The 19,012-nt window shown below is 39.9% G+C and overlaps 1 protein-coding gene across 3 annotated transcripts in view; it reads left to right on the forward strand.

The window, feature by feature from the left end:
• PLEKHM3 (pleckstrin homology domain containing M3) overlaps nt 1–19,012 on the forward strand; it is a 181,195-nt gene that overhangs the window by 119,723 nt on the left and 42,460 nt on the right. The window lies entirely within an intron of this gene.

A 19,012-nucleotide genomic window follows, 5' to 3' on the forward strand; every position in this document is an offset into this window, starting at 1 on the left:
ATCTGGGAGAAGCTGAAAATGGATCTTGAGGCTTGAATTCCTTCTATGAGTTTGCTTAAGCCACATTGCCTGAGCTTAGAATAGAGAGGCAGGCAGTCTGGCTCCTTGGGATAAGGAAAGATTTGGAACTCAGCTACTGTGAGGTCTTGGCCCCTACTGTGTATTCTGGCTTGTTTTGTTAGCACGAGCAAGTTATTCTCGTTTCTTGCCTCTGGGGTTTTCTTCAGCACACTTATAAGCTGTGAGTCTCCACCCCACTGATGGGGTGGGCAGAATGGGATAATGAAAGGGGTGGAGAGACGAGTTGCTTCAGCTGCTTAGGATGAGGAAGGCAAAGAAACTTCAGACCTTGGAGCTAGCTTCTGAATCCATCGAGGGCGGGGAGGGTTGGGGCACCACAAGGACTGAAGTCCTCTCTTCCGAAGGTACTAATGCGGCCCGCTGTGCTAGTTAGGAAAACCAATTAATTGTCTGAATTGTAATTTTATTACCCATGAAATGGTTAACAGTGGAGGAGAAGCTGCAGAATTCTGAAAGTAATCAATGAAATGTAACCAATCAAAAGGGATTATGAGCTATACCTAAAGAGCTATACCTAAAAATGGTAAATGTTACATATATTTACCACAATAAAAAGAATACCAGGATCTTAGCTGCACCCCTTACCTGCTGTGTGACCTTGAGCAAGTAACTTAAACTTGGTATGCCTCAATTTCCTTATTTGTCAAGTGGGGATTATTAAAGTATTTACCTCATAAGATTGTGAGGTTCAGGGAGTCACAAATACATCAAGTACTCTGAGGAATGGCTGGCTGATAGTGAATACTCTGGGAGTGTTGTTGTTAAAAGTCCCTCACAGTCATTAACAAAGTTCAGGGGCGCCTGGGTGGCTCAGTTGTTAAGTGTCTGCCTTTGGCTCAGGTCATGATCCCAGGGTCCTGGGATCGAGCCCCGCATCAGGCTCCCTGCTTCGCCTTCTCCCACTCCCCCTGCTTGTGTTCCCTCTCTCGCTGTCTCTCTCTCTGTCAAATAAATAAAATCTTTAAAAAAACAAAGTTCAGTTGATTTACACACTGTAATGAGGCTTTATCATGCACCCTGTGACCAGGGGTGCTTTCTTTCTCTGTTTTATTCTAACAGTTAAAGCTATCCATGAATAGCAAGAACACTGCAACAGACATTAGAAACTGAAATGATACCAGGAGGATTCCCTGCCTGGACAATTTGAGGTATATTTCACATCCTCTTTCCACCACTACCACCAATCTTTTCTAGTTTAGATGGCCCCAATTTCTCCATCTCTGACATGGATAATAATTTACCTTCCATGGCCAATAAGGGAGCCAATAAAAAGTACATATATTGAACTTTTGTTGAAGTATGTGAGCAAATTAAGTGTAATAAAAATGCCTTTTCAAATGGCCCAGCAGAAATCACTAATACTGGCATTTTAAAAAATATATTTAAAATAGTAGTTGAGGGTGCCTGGGTGGCTCAGTCGGTTAAGCGTCTGCCTTCGACTCAGGTCGTGATCTCAGGGTCCTGGGATTGAGCCTCATATCAGGCTCCTTGCTCGCTTCTCCCTCTCCCTCTGCCCCTCCCCCCTGCTGGTGCATGCTTGCTCTCTCTCTCTCTCTCTCTCTCTCTCTCTCGCGCGCGCGCGCGCGCACGCACGTGTGTTCTCTCTCTCTCAAATGGATGAATGAAATCTTTAAAAATAAAATAAAATAGTAGTTGAGGAGCACCTGAGTGGCTCAAGTCAGTTAAGCGTCCAACTCTTGATTTCAGCCCAGGTTGTGATCCCAGGGTTGTGAGACTGAACCTGGGCGTGGAGCCTGCTTAAGATTCTCTCTCTCCCTCTGCCTCTCTCCCTCTCTCTAAAAATAAAAAAATCAAATAGTTGATTTATTAGTAACCATAGCTTTATAATATTGTTTCTAAAGTGTAAGTGATAATAGCCAACAGAAGCATCAAAAAAGACAACATGTGGCCATCATGATATAGAGATAAAACTAGAAAAATCAGAATTTGGGGGGGTGATATTGCCAGTCACATAGCATTTAAGAATGATAGCCTTTCCTACTATCAGGTCTTACAGCATATTCTTGGTAGTAAATTACTTTGTATGTAAGTGTGTACAAATATATATTATACGCGGTCATGTGTTTAAGGAAATGGTCTCCTTTCCGTAATTTGAAAATTCCTGGTAACTCCATTTCATTAACATACATTCTCATGTGGTATTAACTACCTGCTTCCTAAGATGCCCTATAATTTATTTTGCTGGCATTACCTTGTGACAGAATTATGATTACTACAGCTAGCTTGGAATTCTTAAAAAAATGAATGAAAAACACAGAAGAAAAATTAATAACCTGTGAATGGGGAAGGGCTGGGGTGGCAGGAGCAAGGGAGGAAGGCAGCTTGGCCCAGGAATGGCCCAGGAATGGCACTGGAAACGGGGAGAAGAAAGGGAGCTGGCTGCTTCAAGACATGTTATTTTTACTGCGGCTTCTTGCTCCTCTCCACCCCCACCTCTTCCAGTCTGAGCTTTGAATACAGTTGAATTTTCACCACAGAACTTGGCTAGGTCTCCTCAGGGACTTTCTCTTTCCCATCTTTCCATAAATTATAGGTTTGCACATGAGAACAGAACAGATGATTCCCATTATCTTTTGGGTTGGGTTAGGATTTTTTTTTTTTTTAACCTGCCCACTTTTAAATGTGTATCCTAGTTCAGGGAGGTGGAGCTTTTGTTAACACAGTGGCATATCCACCAGCGAACTGGTCTGCTCCTCCTTAACAGGATGGTTTTAACCTGGTCTCCTTGACCAGTACGACTGCAGTCATTTTCCTTGGCCTTTAAATACTCACGGGAAGTCATTGCCCCAGAAGAGCTGGGCCTTGCCTGAGTTGTTCACCGGTATCCCCAGCACTCGAACCCCACCTGCCGTACTGCAGACTCCGCATGAATGTCTGTGGAAATTTTGCTCCTTATTTTGGTGGTAAAATGTCATTTCTAGGACACTATTATACTTTCATAAATGACCCATTCAGATCATTGTAATCAAATAGATCCAAAAGTGTTCATTTACCCCAGAACATAGAGATCATCTATAGATAAGGTGTAGAACTCACTAAAAGCTATAGAGCCACTGCTAATGGTTAAGGTTTATTGAGCTCCAACCCTGGGCACTCTTTAAGACGGGGAGGGAGAGAGGGAGGGAGAGAGGGAGGGAGAGAGGGAGGGAGAGAGGGAGGGAGAGAGGGAGGGAGAGAGGGAGGAAGAGAGGGAGGAAGGAAGGGAGGAAGGAAAAATTTTATTTTTAAGTAATCTCCACACCCAATGTGGGGCTTGAACCCACAACTCCAAGATCAAGAGTTGCATGCTCTACCAACTGAGCCAGCCAGGTGCCCCTGGGCACTCTTTTCGATTAAATACCCGGACCAGATGCAAACTCAGTAAAAGAAGGGGAAAAGAATTTACTGTATTGCATCTGAGTTTATTCTGCTCTTCATGGTCTCCCCTGAAGTACTCAGTCTAAGCTTTCTAAAAGGAGTAGGTCCTAGGGGAAAGGTGCAAAGGAAAATTAGAAGATGTGACTTCATTCCACTTCCAGCATCTGGAACATTCTATTGCTTACAGACATAATAAAAGTAGAGTGAAGGAATTTACAAAAACTGTCCTTGGCAGTGTGGGAAGAAGAGAAGGGGGAAAGGACAGATAACATTTTTAAGAAAGAACAGTTAGTGTTTGATGCAGAATTTAATAGAAAAGCTGAGTGACCTTCCTGAAAAAGCAGAGCAAATGAGAATGAGGACTGGGCCTGATCAGAAGAAACCTAGCAATCCAGAGGTCTGTAGAGAAGAGGGAGGCAACTTACAAATGGGAGAGGATGGCAGCAAAAGGGAAAAGCTGAAGTGTTCAACTTGGGACACTAGAGGAAGAAAACAGCCAGAACTGAATGGAGAGGAAGAAGAGGCAGTAAAGGTGTTATCAAGAGGCAGATTCTATAGATGGAATAAACGGTCCCTCCCCGCGAAATGGACAGGGACTGAAGACAGGTATTTTTAAAATACAGATCCTTCTGAATGAGGCCACCATCAAGGTAGACCCAACAGAGGGTCTGGAGATTGCTATAAATTTCCAAATGACCTTATCTTGGAGTCTACCAAACTCATCGTGTACTTGTCCACTATCTCTTGCCCTACCTAACCTTGACCATGACCTACTAAATTAATACCCTCTCTTTCTACTTGACTGCCCTGGCAGCACTGTTGTTCCCTCTGTACTAAATATAGTTCCAGGGACAAAAGGGATGAAACACATGAAAGGCAACAGCTTCGGGTATGTTAATATATGTCTTTCTTGTTCAGGACCAACTAATCCATCTCAGGAGCCCCCTAGAACGACTGGTTTTTGATGTTAGCTTATTTATTTGATGATTTAGTGATGAGTAAGTCCTCCATCACTATATTTCGCAATACGAATTAAATCATAATGAGTAACCACTCTGAGGGTTAAATCCTATGTTAATTCTATTGTTTACTCTAAATAGAGGGGACACTGATTTCATAGTTAAAAGCCTCGTATATTTAGATGGCCTTGTTTACCTAAGTAGTGACTTACAGTTAAGATCCTGAAAGCCTTTCTGTATGGTGTGACCTTTCTGTGTCAAAGGCATTGTGTACTAGGCCTTAAAGGCGAAAATACATCACTCAGCAGTGCTCTTAGCCAAGAAAATGGGGCATGGAAGGAAACAAGCCAAATGAGCAATAAATTACCATAGATGCATGTGTATGGAGTTACTCTTTTAATTCAAATTACCAAAGAATGGTCGTTCTTACTCCCTAGCTCTCTGTTCTCTCCAGAAATAGGTTACTATATTACTGTATGCCTGATACAACTTCATATAGGCCTTCAGTATCCTAATTTGGCATTCTTCAAAGTGTGGGGTATGTAGAATAACGTTTTTAAGCTCTTAGTGTGCTATTTGCAGTTCTGCGAGCTTTACGTGTATCTACTCATTTGACCCTTGCAACCCATCTGTGAAGTGGGTATTATTGTTATGTCCATTTCTTAGATGAAAACCTCAGGCAGAGCAGGTTAATAACTTGCTCAAAGTCACCAGCTAGTATGTGGAAAAGTCTCAGAATCTGAACTGAGGAAGGCCAGTTTAACCAGTGCTTTTAATTACTGTGCAAGGAGACCTCTGATTCCATGGAATTTCTACCAAAACAAAATTGGTTGGTACAAGAGATGCTCTAGACAGTACATAGACATGGCATTAAACGACATTTAATTGCATTATGAGAAAATTATTCCCTTCAATTCTCTTTCTGTCCTTGAGGTTAAATTAAACAAAGATTTATTCTGGTGCTGCTGTGACTTGAACCCCTAACACCTGCTAATCCTTTTTTTTTTTGAACAGAGTTGGCAGCAGGCTCAGGGTTTTCCAGCCAGTTGTGTTATCTTGATTTTATGGCACGGGATACTGGTTTCCATTTATGGTATTCATCTATGGCTTTCATTTTTAAACTTACTTGAGTCAACAAATGACTCTGTCTAAATAAAGCATTAAGTAAATAGCACAGGTGGAATGCAGCTATGACAACGTTTGTGAAAGTGTTTTCACTGATTGAAGTTTGGGAAACACTGTCCTGATTCTTCTATTTTGAAGTTAACTTTAAAGCAATGATTTTGGCAAACATTGAGTGAGATTCCTCCTACTCTTATCAAAAAGATCCCCACCTTCCCTCCATCGGTTAAGGGCTCATCTGGGATGGTATTTTCAGTAGGCCATACAGAAGGGAGAAAAATAATATAATGTGGGGAATTTTTAATACCACGATATAGGCTAAAAAAATTTTTTTTTTCTGAAATCCTACTATATCTACTTTTTTAGTTTTAAAATCCCATTTCTTACAAAATGATAGTGATCATCAATAGATTGTTTAGTCTTTAATATCCTTATTTGGCATAAGTAAAGATTTAAAACTTTAAAAAAAATTGTGCTGATCCAGAAAACATGAAATTTGGGTGCCATTGCTCAGTCGCTGTTCATGGTAGGCTTCCTCTTCATTGCTTAGCAATCTTGAGTACTTCAGGAAGGGTGATATGGAATCATGCCAGTCTCTTTCTAAAGTGCATTAAAGCATTTTTTCAGGGAAATTATTAAAGAGATCCTGCTTATATGAAATTCTTTCATGTCTGTTCTCTAGATTTATAGTTTTCCTATCAAGACTGCAGTGCTCAATATTAATAAAATAATTTTTGAAAGATGAGATATCTCTGAAATAGTTACTATGAGCAACCAATCCATTGGAATACTCATATTCACTAAAATGTTTATTTCATTTTGCACTTCCAAAGTGGAAAGTTCAGACCACAATTGAGAAATACCTAAACAGTCATTGGTTTTTTGTTTGTTTTTCTTTAACGTTGCTGCTGTTGTTTCTGGGACTTAGGAGAATAGAGAAGCTAAAAATCTTGGACATATTTAGGAAGAAAAGTCATTTTTCTGTTTTTTCATTTCATGCTTTGACGAACACATTTTTTTTTTACTCTGAGTTCAGAGTTGATCTAGAAGGAAGCCATTGGAGATGCAGAAAAAGTTGTAAAAGGGAGAGGAGGCCCCAAATGCCCAATGTCAAGGAGACTAGAGTTGGAGGGGTTAATTGTAAGGCTAAAGCACAGACAAGAAGCAAAGTTCAAAGACTCCAGCAAAATTTAAGATGATTTGTCAGGATAGGTCTGAGTTAGCCAGGGGAGATCTGGCAAGTTCAAGGCCAGCATTGGCCAGCAACCCCAAATCAACAGGATCGCTGCCATAGTCAATGCTCTAAGGAAGAAAACAAACTAGGTAGAGAGCTCTCAGACCTGAGACATTCCCAGGCCCCTGGATCACTCTGTAGACTTGGTGGATATTACTGGCTTTCATGTTTTTATTTCACTAACTCTAAGATGTCTGAGTAGCCCTGTCCCTTACATGACTTTCCTTGTACCTTAAAGGATCTTTGTAGAGAGACAGGCAGATTCTCATCTTCATGGGCCCAATGACCTTGGTTTCAGCAGCAGATGGCAATACAAGGGGACCTGGAACAGGCCTATCAGACTAATGTCATCTTTTTTTCTCTTGGGAGTTGCCATGACCCAGAGTACCTGCAGAAAGCAGGGCCAGACTGAAATATGTGGATGCCCAAGCAGGCTAATAATTTGGCATCCTACTCACTGGTACTCTTTAAACATACTTTGAATATGTACTCAAAGAGTATTTAATATATTTAGTAGATAGGGAAAGAGGGAGAGAAACTGATTATCAATAAAAATATATTATACTTCTCTCTGTTGAAAATGAAGAATTTATTACATGCTCTAACAATAGCACTACCTTTTTAACTTATTCGGAATGGGATTCCTGATAAGTGTTTCCATAACTCTGAACTGGATAGTGTTAGTCACAGCCTCTCCAAGAGTACAGGAAACATACATGGATATAATTACAAAGTCTTGATCAAAATATACCTAAAAGTTTTTTTTTTCTGGCTTTCATGTCAGCAAAATGTTTCCAACTTTTTCATATACCAGATCTTGTCATCATCAGGAGTTTTTCTTTTTCTTGCCCAGTTGTCCTAGCTAGAACCTCCAGTAAAATGTTGAGTAGATGTGTTGAGAACAGACATCCTTGTCTGGTTCCCGATCTTAAGTATAAAACATTTGATCTTTCATCATTTTTTAAAAAAGGTTTTATGTATTTTTCAACAGAGAGAGAGACAGCAAGAGAGGGAACACAAGCAGGGGGGTGTGGGAGAGGGAGAAGCAGGCTTCCCACCAAGCAGGGAGCCTGGTGTGGGACTCGATCCCAGGACCCTGCGATCATGAACTGAGCCAAAGGCAGACGCTTAACGACTGAGCCACCCAGGCGCCCTGATCTTTCATCATTAAATATACTTTAAACTGAGTATTTCATGGCTAGCCTATATCTGTTGAAGAAGTTCCCTTCTTTTCTTAGTTTGTCAAATGTTTTTACCACAGAGAGATGTTAGATTTTGTCTAATGCTTTTTTTTTGTCATCTATTGAGATGATCATGTGGTTTTTGTCCTTTATTCTATTAGTATGGTCTATTACATTGTTTGATTTTTAGATGCTAAACCAACCTTGCATTCCTGGGATGAATCCCAATTAGTCATAGTGTTTAATTCTTTTTATATGTTGCTAGATTCAGTTGGCTAGTTTTTTGTTGTTGTTTGGGGTTTTGGGTTTGTTCTTGTTGTTTTTGAGAGAGAAAGAGAGAAAGCAAGCATGAGGGTGGGGGGCAGAGGGAAAGGGAGATATCAAGAATCTTAAGCAGGCTCCACGCCCAGCACGGAGCCTAACACAGGGCTTGATCTCACAAACCTCAGATCTGACCTGAGCCAAAATCAAGAGTCAGATGCTTAACTGACTGAGCCACCCAGGTGCCGCTGGCTAGTATTTTTTTGAGGATATTTGTATCTTTTTCCAACTTTATAATTCTTCTTTTTCTTTGCAGTTTTTACAGAATCAGTTGACTTTTATGCAATGAAAGTAATCTGTTGCACCCATGTTAATTGACTGCTCAGATGATTGTCAGCTGCTTCATTCCAGGATGCTTTCCCTGGCTTACAGTTTCTCTGTACATGTGCTTACCACCAAAATGCTCAGTACTCAATATATAAAGAAGTTTCTTAAAATTTCCACTGCTATCTACTTATCCTCTAGAGGGACTAGTTCACATTTGCCAGTAATTTAAGGAGTAGCTGTGGAAACATGAGCTTACTGGCACCTTATTTCCAATTTATTTGGTGATAATATGGTACAATTTACCAGTTCATGTCCTCCGACTGGCTGGGCCACACCATAATCTAGCTCTGAGGGTAAGGGCTGAGAAGAAGAACTTCCTCATTAAACTCTGATGTTTGGGTTCATAGTCCCTGATAGGGAGCTCTCGGGATTCTTTCCATTTTATATTGTGCCAGCTATGGTTTGGAACAGCATAATCACAAAACAATATTCATATCTTCCCCTTTCATCACTTTCTTTGGGAGAAAGGAGACAGAACACCTAGCCGAGCACATGGTACCAAAGCCTTGCCAACTGGTGAAGTCACATGGGTAGAGCCTCCCAAGCTTAGAGTGCAGGGTTCAATAAGGACAGCTTGTTGAGCAGGTATAACAGGTACCAAGACAGACTTGGATCTGCCTTTTAGTCTGAACTAACTACATCAGTGGAAAATGATTTTTGTTATTTGATTAGAGCTTTAGGCTTAGACAGCTCTCATTGTGATAACTCAGGCCTTTTATAACTGTTTTCAGAGGAAGAGAGACAAAGAAAACAAGGGAGAACAACTCTGACCATGGTCTAAAGCCAGGCTTCTGTCAGTAAGCAATAAAGAAAAAAGCTCAAGTAGCCCTTGCATAAGTGGGAATTTGCGGTTTCTAAAGCTGCCCATTCCCCAAACGACTAAAATATGTTATTGGCATTTGGCACTATTTCCTATGTTTTGCTCTCCTTAAATTTCTCTTTAAAAGGGTTTGAGTTTAAAGGCAGAACCACTGAAAAATGCAATTTAATCATAGAACTGTGAAAGGCCGAGTTAACCCCAGGATGCCCTGTTTTGTTTTGTTAAACCAGAACTTTGAACCAGGCTTATTCCAAGGGGTGCTAGGAAGTCTAGGGTAGGAAAAGAGAGAGGCAGAGGAAAGAAAATGAGTAGGCCAGACAAGCCCTGGGATGGCACCACCATGCACCAAGGGCTTCCCACCATCACCAAGTGAATCCACGATGTACACTGGAAAGAGGAGAAAGGGATGGGAAATTGAAGAAAGAGAACCCAGAGCCAAGGACAAGAGTGGAAGGACTCACTGGTGGCACAGTCTCCCATACCACAGGCTGTCACGGGACAGAACACTAGAATTCCAAGAGCTTCTTGGCCCCAATTCACTTTTTTAAAAGTTGTGTTTTCCCCCAGATTATTAAAGTATACTCATGTCACAGAATCTGGAAGTACAGTTACTAGGGAGAAAGTAACCATGTGGCAGCATGGTGGAGAGGTTCAGATCCCAGCCCTTGGTAGACCAGAGTTTGAATCCCAGGTCCACTGTTCAGCATCCCCACATAGAGTGGGGGGAATAAGATCTAACAATGATATGAGGATTGAATGAGATCACATACCTCGCCAAGGTTAGCTGCTTCTGCTGTTACTAATTACTATTAGCCCATCAGCACAGTTAATAGATACACATCTGGCTAGTTCTTTTTTTTTTTTTTTTTTTTTTAAAGATTTTATTCATTTATTTGACAGAGAGATAGAGAGCACAAGTAGGCAGAGAGAGAGGGAGAAGCAGACTCTCCCCTGAGCAGGGAGCCTGATGCGGGGCTCGATCCCAGGACCCCGGGATCACGACCCGAGCCGAAGGCAGCCGCTTAACTGACTGAGCCACCCAGGCGCCCCTGGCTAGTTCTTTTTTATGCATGTGTAGGTATAAAACATGGCTCATTCTTTACGGTATATAAATTTTTATCTTGCTTTATAACTTATTAAATAATCTTCAGAAGCACTAGCTCTTTTGTTTTCTTGTACAAGATTCTGTTGCTATAGTTTAATGCCTTTTCCTTTTTATTGGACATTTAGGGGTTTCCAATTCTGTATTATAAATAATACTAGTATATACATCCTTGTATAAAATCATTTAGCTTCTGGTTATTTAAGATAAATTCAGAAGAGGAATTATTATAGTCAGGGTTTGAACTTTTTAAAAGCTCTGGGTAGTTTACTAGCTTAATACCTGCCAACATGGCAAGTTCTCCCTTCAGCATTAGCCACTGTTACTTTTTTTTTAAAGATTTATTTATTTATTTACTTATTTATTTGAGGGGAAGGGGTAGGCAGAGGGAGAGGGAGAGGGAGAAGCAGGCTTCCCGCTGAGCAGGGAGCCCGATGCGGGGCTTGATCCCAGGATCCCTGGGATCATGACCCGAACCGAAGGCAGACACTTAACGACTGAGCCACCCAGGCACCCCAGCCATTGTTATTTTAAGCACACGCATGTGCACATGTGCACATCTTTGATAATTTTAGAGGTAAAAAAAGATTCCTCATTATTTGACTTTGCGTATCTATTTTTTTATTATTTGGGAAACTAAACATTTTGTATGTTTATTACTACAATTTAAAAAAATGATTACATCTTTTGCCCATTTGGGACAGGCTATTTTTTCAGTTAGTTTGCATGAGTTCCTTATACATTAGGTGTCATGTTTTTCCTAGTTTTGTTGTTTGCCCTCGGATTTTATATATATGATGTTTTGATAAACAAAAGTTTTCAACTTTTATGAGTTCAGATCTGTCCACTTTTCCCTTTTGTGATTTTTTTCTGAGGCTTTAAATCCTACGAAGCCTTTCTCCATGTTTGAATCAGATGAATAATAATTTGCATTTTCTTATCTTTTAAAATAGTTTATTTTATACATTTAATAATTTAGTAAGTTTCTGGGATTTATTTTTCTTCATGGTATAAGTGAGGGTATAAGGGTTTTTCCCCCCAAAATGGGTAAGCAGTCATTTCAGCTCCTTTTTAAATAATCTGTCCTTTCCATGCTGACTTTTGATTCCATATTCATCATAATCTAATTACATGTGTGTCCTGGGGTCTGTTTCTGAGCAATCACTTCTATTTCCTCAGTAGCAAGTCTAATCGCCAATACCAATCATTTGAATTTCATGATATTTTCATATCTAGTAGCACAAATATATCCTCATATTCTTCTTTTATAAAATTGTCTTACTTACGCCTGCCCTTTTATCCTTCCAGCCCAACTTTGGAATCAACTTGTCAACTCATTTTACTTTTTAAAATTATTTTAATAATTATACTGATTCCAAGTTGAATTTTTGTACTTTTTCTTAACAGTGAGAATTTTTAGCTCAGGACTTAAAAAGTAACACACGTAGTTTACATTTATGTAAATTAATAAGCTAAAGAATTAATTTATTTTAAGGGCGCCTGGATGGCACAGTCGGTTAAGTGTCCAACTCTTGGTTTCTGCTCAGGTTGTGATCTCAGGGTTGTGAGATGGAGCCCTTCATCAGGCTCCGTGCTCAGCATGGAATCTGCTTGAGACTCCCTTCCTCCCTATCCCTCTGCCCATCCCTCCCTAAAACAAGTAAATCTTTTCTTTAAAAAAAAAAAAAAAAAAAATTCACTTATTGTTTAATCTTAAATACAAGTATGATTGAATGATCACAGCCAAATGCTGCCAAAACTTGTCAGGAGACAGTTGCAGAGCCAGCCACTTCCTGTCAAGTTATAAGACTTTTACAGACTGCACATTAATATTCATTTTTGAGGTACAGAAGGAGCTGAACATGTACCAAATGTTCAAATGCTTCAGTATTTTTTATTTTACATAATCAACAAGAATGTTAGCTATTCCAATGATAAAATGCTTTGCAAGATCAGTTCAAAAATTGCCCACTCTGGCCTTTCTGGCTGCCCACAGAATTCATCCTCCATTGTCCTCCTGTTTGGAGAGCTGACTAGCTCATCCCTCAGGAATTATACATGTCCCAGGAGGTCATGAGTCACACATCCCCTGGAGGTTCTGCTAAAGTGCATGTGGTGTTTAACGGGCAGCAACTCTTCTGCCCTCTAGGTTCATGCCATTAAGCCATAACCTCACCTGGTCCCAGACTTGCCATTTTGTTTGGACAAAGTTGTCGTTTAAATGTTTGGCTCTGGGGCCTACAGTAGGAATATTCCAGAAATATTCCATTTCAGCTTTTTGAATGCAAAGGTTGAATGCACTTGGAAAGACCTGAAATGGAAATGGAGCATTAACCTCCTTAACAAGTAATCTGTTTACATCTGTGGAAGGCAGCAGAGCAAGATGGGGTCAAGTGGTAGCTAGAATCAAAAATGCCTTAGGAACTGACAGACACTGGGCCACATATGAGAGCAGCACAAGGCACTAAAATCATACAGGCCTGAGTTCAAACTCCAGCTTTGGTGCATATTGGCTCTCTGACCATGAGACACGCCGCTGAATCTTTCTATCTCTCTTTACTTAACTGTAAAACGAGTAGGATACTACTTATTTTGGGCAGTTGCAGTAAGAATTGGAGGTAAGTATAGAAAGCATCCAGAACTCATACATGATGAGAGCAATAAATAGTAGTTATTAAGATCAGAACTTTTTCAGGGAATGATGAGGTAGGTAGGCATTGTGAGAGCAGGAGATGGATGCACAGTAGATAAAAACTAGAAGCAAGTTTGGAAAGACAGGATGTACCTACCTAGCTTGTGGGAAGAGTAGGGCATACTAAGGAGTTGAGACCCTATCTTGTAGGAGCTGAGGAAGCTTCAAGGGGTTTTCATTAAAGAAATACCAGTTGGGGGTGCCTGGGTGGCTCAGTTAAGTGTCCAACTCTTGGTTTCAGCTCAGGTCACGATCTCAGGGTCGTGAGATGCTCAGTGGAGAGTCTGCTTGAAGATTCTCTCCCTCTGCCCCTCTCTCCACTCGTGTGCATGCATGCGTGTGCACGCACTCTCTCTCAAACAAATCTAGAAAGAAAAGGAAAGGAAAAAGAAAAAAAGAAATACCAGTTCTAGGAACACACTGAAGTATAGTGGTTTAGCGCTGGGCTCTGGGAGTCCAGCTCCCTACTCTAGACATCCAAGCTGAGTGACCTTGTGCAAATGACTTAAGCCTTATAAGCCTCAGTTTTATCACCTCCAAATTGGTAATGATAAAAACATGGACCTTTTAAGGCTCTTGTGCATAATAATAATAGTTATTTATTTAAGGTTCACTATGTGCCTGCAAATGTTCCAAGTGCTGGACTTATACTAGCTTAAGGAAGAAATGAATTAGAAAGCTTAGGGCAGTGACTGGCACAGATTAAACAGTCAGTCACTGCTGTGGGGGTGGTGCACCAGCTGGTGTCATTTTTATCACTTGGTCAAATCTGTATTTTAATAAGATCCTTCTGGTGATAGCATAGAGAATAGGTTGGCATGGTTGGGGCTGGAGGCCAAGAGAGCGGGTAGGACGATAGTAGTTTCACACACGTTTAAAAATTCATTGAGTTGTACCTAAGATCTCTGCACTCTATCTTATATATGTGATACCTCAGTTTAAATATATATATATGAGAGATAGGCAGTGAAACCTAAGCTACTCTACAATTGCCTGGAGTTCCAATTAGCTGAGTGCTCTTCACTAAAAAAAATAATAATAAAGTAAATTTAAAAAAATAAAGGAGAGACTGAGGAAATGAAGTAATATCCTTTTTCAATTACCCATGCTCCTGAAGAACAGAAAGCCCAAGGAAAACGAAAACCTTTACGACTCCTACAAAACTCTGACCTGCTTGATAGTTTTCCCTCGGCTAGAGCCACCTGCCGTAGCAAATGACGGTAGGAGAGTCCTCGCTCTTCTGGCCTAGTGGCACAGAGATGCTGGAAGGGAGAAACGCAGGCTACTGGTGTGGAGAGGCTTAGAGACTGGACCAGATCACAGATGGTATGCCCTCATCGCTCTGAAAAATTGGTTCTTTATAGGGCTTCCTTTCTTAGGACCCATTTCCATTTAGATTTTACCAAAACTCTGAACACATCACATGTGGGCCTGCTATTTAAAATGCTTTTGTTGGGGCGCCTGGGTGGCTCAGTTGGTTAAGCGACTGCCTTCGGCTCAGGTCATGATCCTGGAGTCCCAGGATCGAGTCCCGCATCGGGCTCCCTGCTCGGCGGGGAGTCTGCTTCTCCCTCTGACCCTCCTCCCTCTCATGCTCTCTGTCTCTCATTCTCTCTCTCTCAAATAAATAAATAAAATCTTTAAAAAAATAAAAAATAAATAAAATGCTTTTGTCTTTGAACCTGATCTTATCTCTGAATGTCGTCCTGTTGTAAAATCACAGTTTTCATTTTTTATTTAAGGCCAAGTCTAAGGCAGGTTAGTCAGGTATATTGACTTTTCCTTGAATTGACACCAAACTACATGGTAAAAATGTTCAAGTTTGGTAACAGACTTGCCCTGCACAGTGCCCTGGGTGGTATGAAATTATTGTGACCTCTGAGTGTCTGGGGTATCGATAAAAAAAATATGATATCAATACTGTTTCTCCTTTTATGAACTACAAAAACACCCATTTAAAACTATAGGAATTTGGGGACCAGCCAGGTGATCAAGATCAAATAATGTGCCTCAGGGGAGGGAGCTGTGAGGTCAGGTCATTTCTGAGAGGGCAGGAAGGAAGAAGCAGAGCTGCAAAAGGGCATTGAAAACATTAAGTGAGATTCTAGAAAATGCTATATGCATACTGATTGCTTACTTACTAACTCCCAGTTAGGTATTTCAAGAGATAAGATTAAATGTCTAGAATTCAGTGATAATTATGTAAACAAAAACCTGACCTTAAATTGCCTGGTATTAGATAGGGCTATTGACACTCCACATATCTTATAAGTCATTCTAATTGAATGGGGCAGTGTTACCTTCCAAAACCTAAAAACACCTGTAAGTCAGAGAACATTCTGATTAGACACACAGGTCTCCTTAGATACAAGCATCAAGTCTAATGCAATCATGACAGGTTCACTGATAGGCAGTTTTCAAGAATTTTTGTGAAAATGAACAGGTTATCGGAGACAAGTGAAAACACAGGCCAAACAAAACCAAAAAGGAAGGTCTTCTACATTTTTATAATGTTCACGTATATGCATATGCAAATTTCATGTATATATTTCTAAAGCCATGCTTTGTAGAGCTGTCATTTTTTTTTACTAACTTAAACATTTACTATAAAAGTGTTAACTCACATTCATTATTTAAACATCAAAAAACAGAATTTATATATATATATTGAAAGTACAAAAAGGCTACTTACAAATTGAGGCCTTGGGGACGAGCAGAGCAGTCTCAAACATGTCCAAAACGGCTGGAGAGTGGAAAGCAGCCTGGCTTGAGGCTTTTATTGCGGTTAGGGGGTGGGCCTGGGTGAGGATTCCCATAGGAAGCAGGAAATTGGGTGGTTTGAATCTCTTGCAGGTGCTAAAGGGAGAACACTTGGGCTGCCCATCAGCTTGCGCAGGTGTGGGGCACAAGAAGAGGCGGGCGCTAGGCTTAAAAGCTGTTTGCAAACATCAAAATAGAGTTTAACTCTGTATTGCAAACATCCACACAGTCACTAATTTGTTCTTCCAATGTTACCACCCAAATTTCTCTTCCTTCTCCACTCTTACTACCCCTCTTCTGCCTCTAAGAAATTATCATCACCTTTGAATGTCTGTGGTAGATTCTTTCCTTTTTTTATTGAGGTATAAATGACATACAACATTATATTCGTTTCAGGTATTCAACATGATTTGCTGTTGTTGTATATTGAGAAATGGTCACCACTGCATAAATCACCATATATAATTAACAAAATTGTTTTTCTCCTGATGAGAATTTTTAAGATCTCCTCTCTTAGCAACTTTGAAATATGCAGAACAGTGTTAATTATAGTCACCATGCTATACATTACACTCCCATAACTTATTTATTTTATAATTGGATGTGTGTACCTTTTGACTCTCTTCACCCATTTCACTTACCACCACCACTCCCCCACCCCCCCACCCCCCCGGCAACCACCACCAGCCTGTTCTGTGTATCTCTGAGCTTGAGTTGGTTTGGGTTTTGTTTTTTTTTGTTGTTGTTGTTGTTGTTGTGTTTTTTTGGTTTTTGTTGTTTTAGATTCCACATTTTTGTGAGATCATACAGTATTTGTCTTTCTGTCTGACATTTCACTCAGCATAATGCCCTCAGGGTTCATCCATGTTGTCACAAATGGCAAGATTTTGTTCTTCTTTTATGGCTGAGTAATATTCCTCTGTGTCTGTATGTGTGTGTGACAGTTTCTTTATTCATCCATCCATCGATGAACAATTAGATTGTTTCTGTATCTTGGCTATTGTAAATAATGCTGCAGTAATCATGGGAGTGCAGGTATCTTTTCTCATTAGCATTTTCATTTTCTTCAGATAAATACCCAGAAATGGAATTGCTGGATCATATGGTGGTTCTATTTTTAATTTTTTGAGGAACCTCCATACCATATTCCCTAATGTTAGCACCAAATTACATTCCCACCAACAGTGCACAAGCGTTCCCCTTTCCACCAACACTTTTTATTTTATGTCTTTTCAGTAATAGCCATTCTAAAAAATGCAATGTGATAGCTCACTGTGGTTTTGATTTATATTTCCCTGGTGATTAGTGATGTTGAGCACCTTTCATGTACTTGTTGACCATCTATATGTCTTCTTCGGAAAAATGTCTATTTAGATCCTCTGCCCATTTTTCTTTTTTTAACAAGCTTTAATTCACTTTATTTTTCTTGTATAAAACTATGTGGTGGCGGGACACCTGGGTGGCTCGGTTGGTTGAGCGTCTGACTGATTTCGGCTCAGGTCGTGATCTCAGGGTCCTGGGATTGAGCCCCGCTTCGGGCTCCACTGGAAGTCTGCTTGAGATTCTCTTCCTCTGCCCTTCCCCCTGTGCGTATACATGCTCCCTCTCAAATAAATAAGTAAATAAATAAATAAATAAATAAATCTTAAAAAAAAAATCAAACTATGTGGTGGCTACAGCTGGAGCCTGGGTCCTCTGCACGGAGACTCTGGTGTGGGTCTTTACAAGATGGTCAGTGAATTCCTGATAGGGAGACTTGGTGAACACAGTCTCTTTCCAGAGGTCAGGGGTGAGAGAGCTGTAGGTCTTGGAAATGGCATCAAAAGTGGCATTGGCAAAGTTACCCAGGGTGGCAGTGCAGCCCCTGGCCAAGCTCTCTGCCCATTTTTTAATCAGGTTCTTTTTTGCTGTTGAGTTGTAGGACTTCTTTATATATTTTGTATATTAACACCTTATCAAATACAAGATTTACAGGTATTTTCTCCCATTCACTAGTTTGCCCTTTTATTTTGTTGATGGTTTCCTTTTTTGTACAGAAGCTTTTTAGTTTGATGTAGTCCCACTTGTTTATTTTTTCCTTTTGTGGCCATTGTTTTTCATATCAAATCCAAAAAAAATCCTTGCAAGACTCATGTCAAGGAGTTTACCACCTGTCTTTTCTTCTAGGAATTTTATGGTTGCAGGTCTTACATTCAAATCTTTAATCCATTTTGAGTTTATTTTTGGTAATGGTATAAGATAGTGGTCCAGTTTGATTCTTTTCTATGTGCCTGTCTAGTTTTCCCAGCACTATGTATTGAAGAAACTGTCCTTTTCCCACTATCTATTCTTGGCTCCTTTGTCGTAAATTAATAGACCATATACATGTGGGTTTATTTCCAGGCTGTCTATTCTATGCCATTGATCTGTGTGTCTGTTTTTATGCCAATACCATACAAATTTGATTACTATAGCTTTGTAATATAGTTTGAAATCAGGGAGCATGATACCTCCAGCTTTATTCTTCTTTCTCAAGATTGCTTTGGCTATTTGGGGTCTTTTGTGGTTCCATACAAATTTTAGGATTGTTTGTTCTATTTCTGTGAAAAATGCCATTGGGATTTTGGTAGGAATTCCACTGAATCTGCAGATTTCTTTGGGTAGTATGGACATTTTAACAATACTAATTCTTCCAATCCGTGAGCACAGAATATCTCCATTTATTTGTGTCTTCAGTTTCTTTCATCAGTGTCTTACAGTTTTCAGTATGTATGTCTTTCACCTCCTTGGTTAAATTTATTACTAGGTATTTTATTCTTTTTGATGTAATTGTAGATGGGATTGTTTTCTTAATTTCCCTTTCTGAGATTTCATTACAGATTTCTATTTTTAAAGTCCTCCCTTCTTTCCCCCAACATACCACTTTGTAGAGGTAGCTTTCATTAACGATAGCTGGTCTGTCTTCTAGACATTTCTACACATTTACAAATGTTAATTTTTAATTTAACTTAATTTTTTATTTTTTTGCAAATGGGATCAAGCAATAGTACCTTTCT

The sequence above is a fragment of the Leptonychotes weddellii genome, chromosome 3, assembly GCF_054177405.1.
Source record: "Leptonychotes weddellii isolate Sample4059 chromosome 3, ASM5417740v2, whole genome shotgun sequence".
In the NCBI taxonomy this organism is placed as follows: domain Eukaryota; kingdom Metazoa; phylum Chordata; class Mammalia; order Carnivora; family Phocidae; genus Leptonychotes; species Leptonychotes weddellii.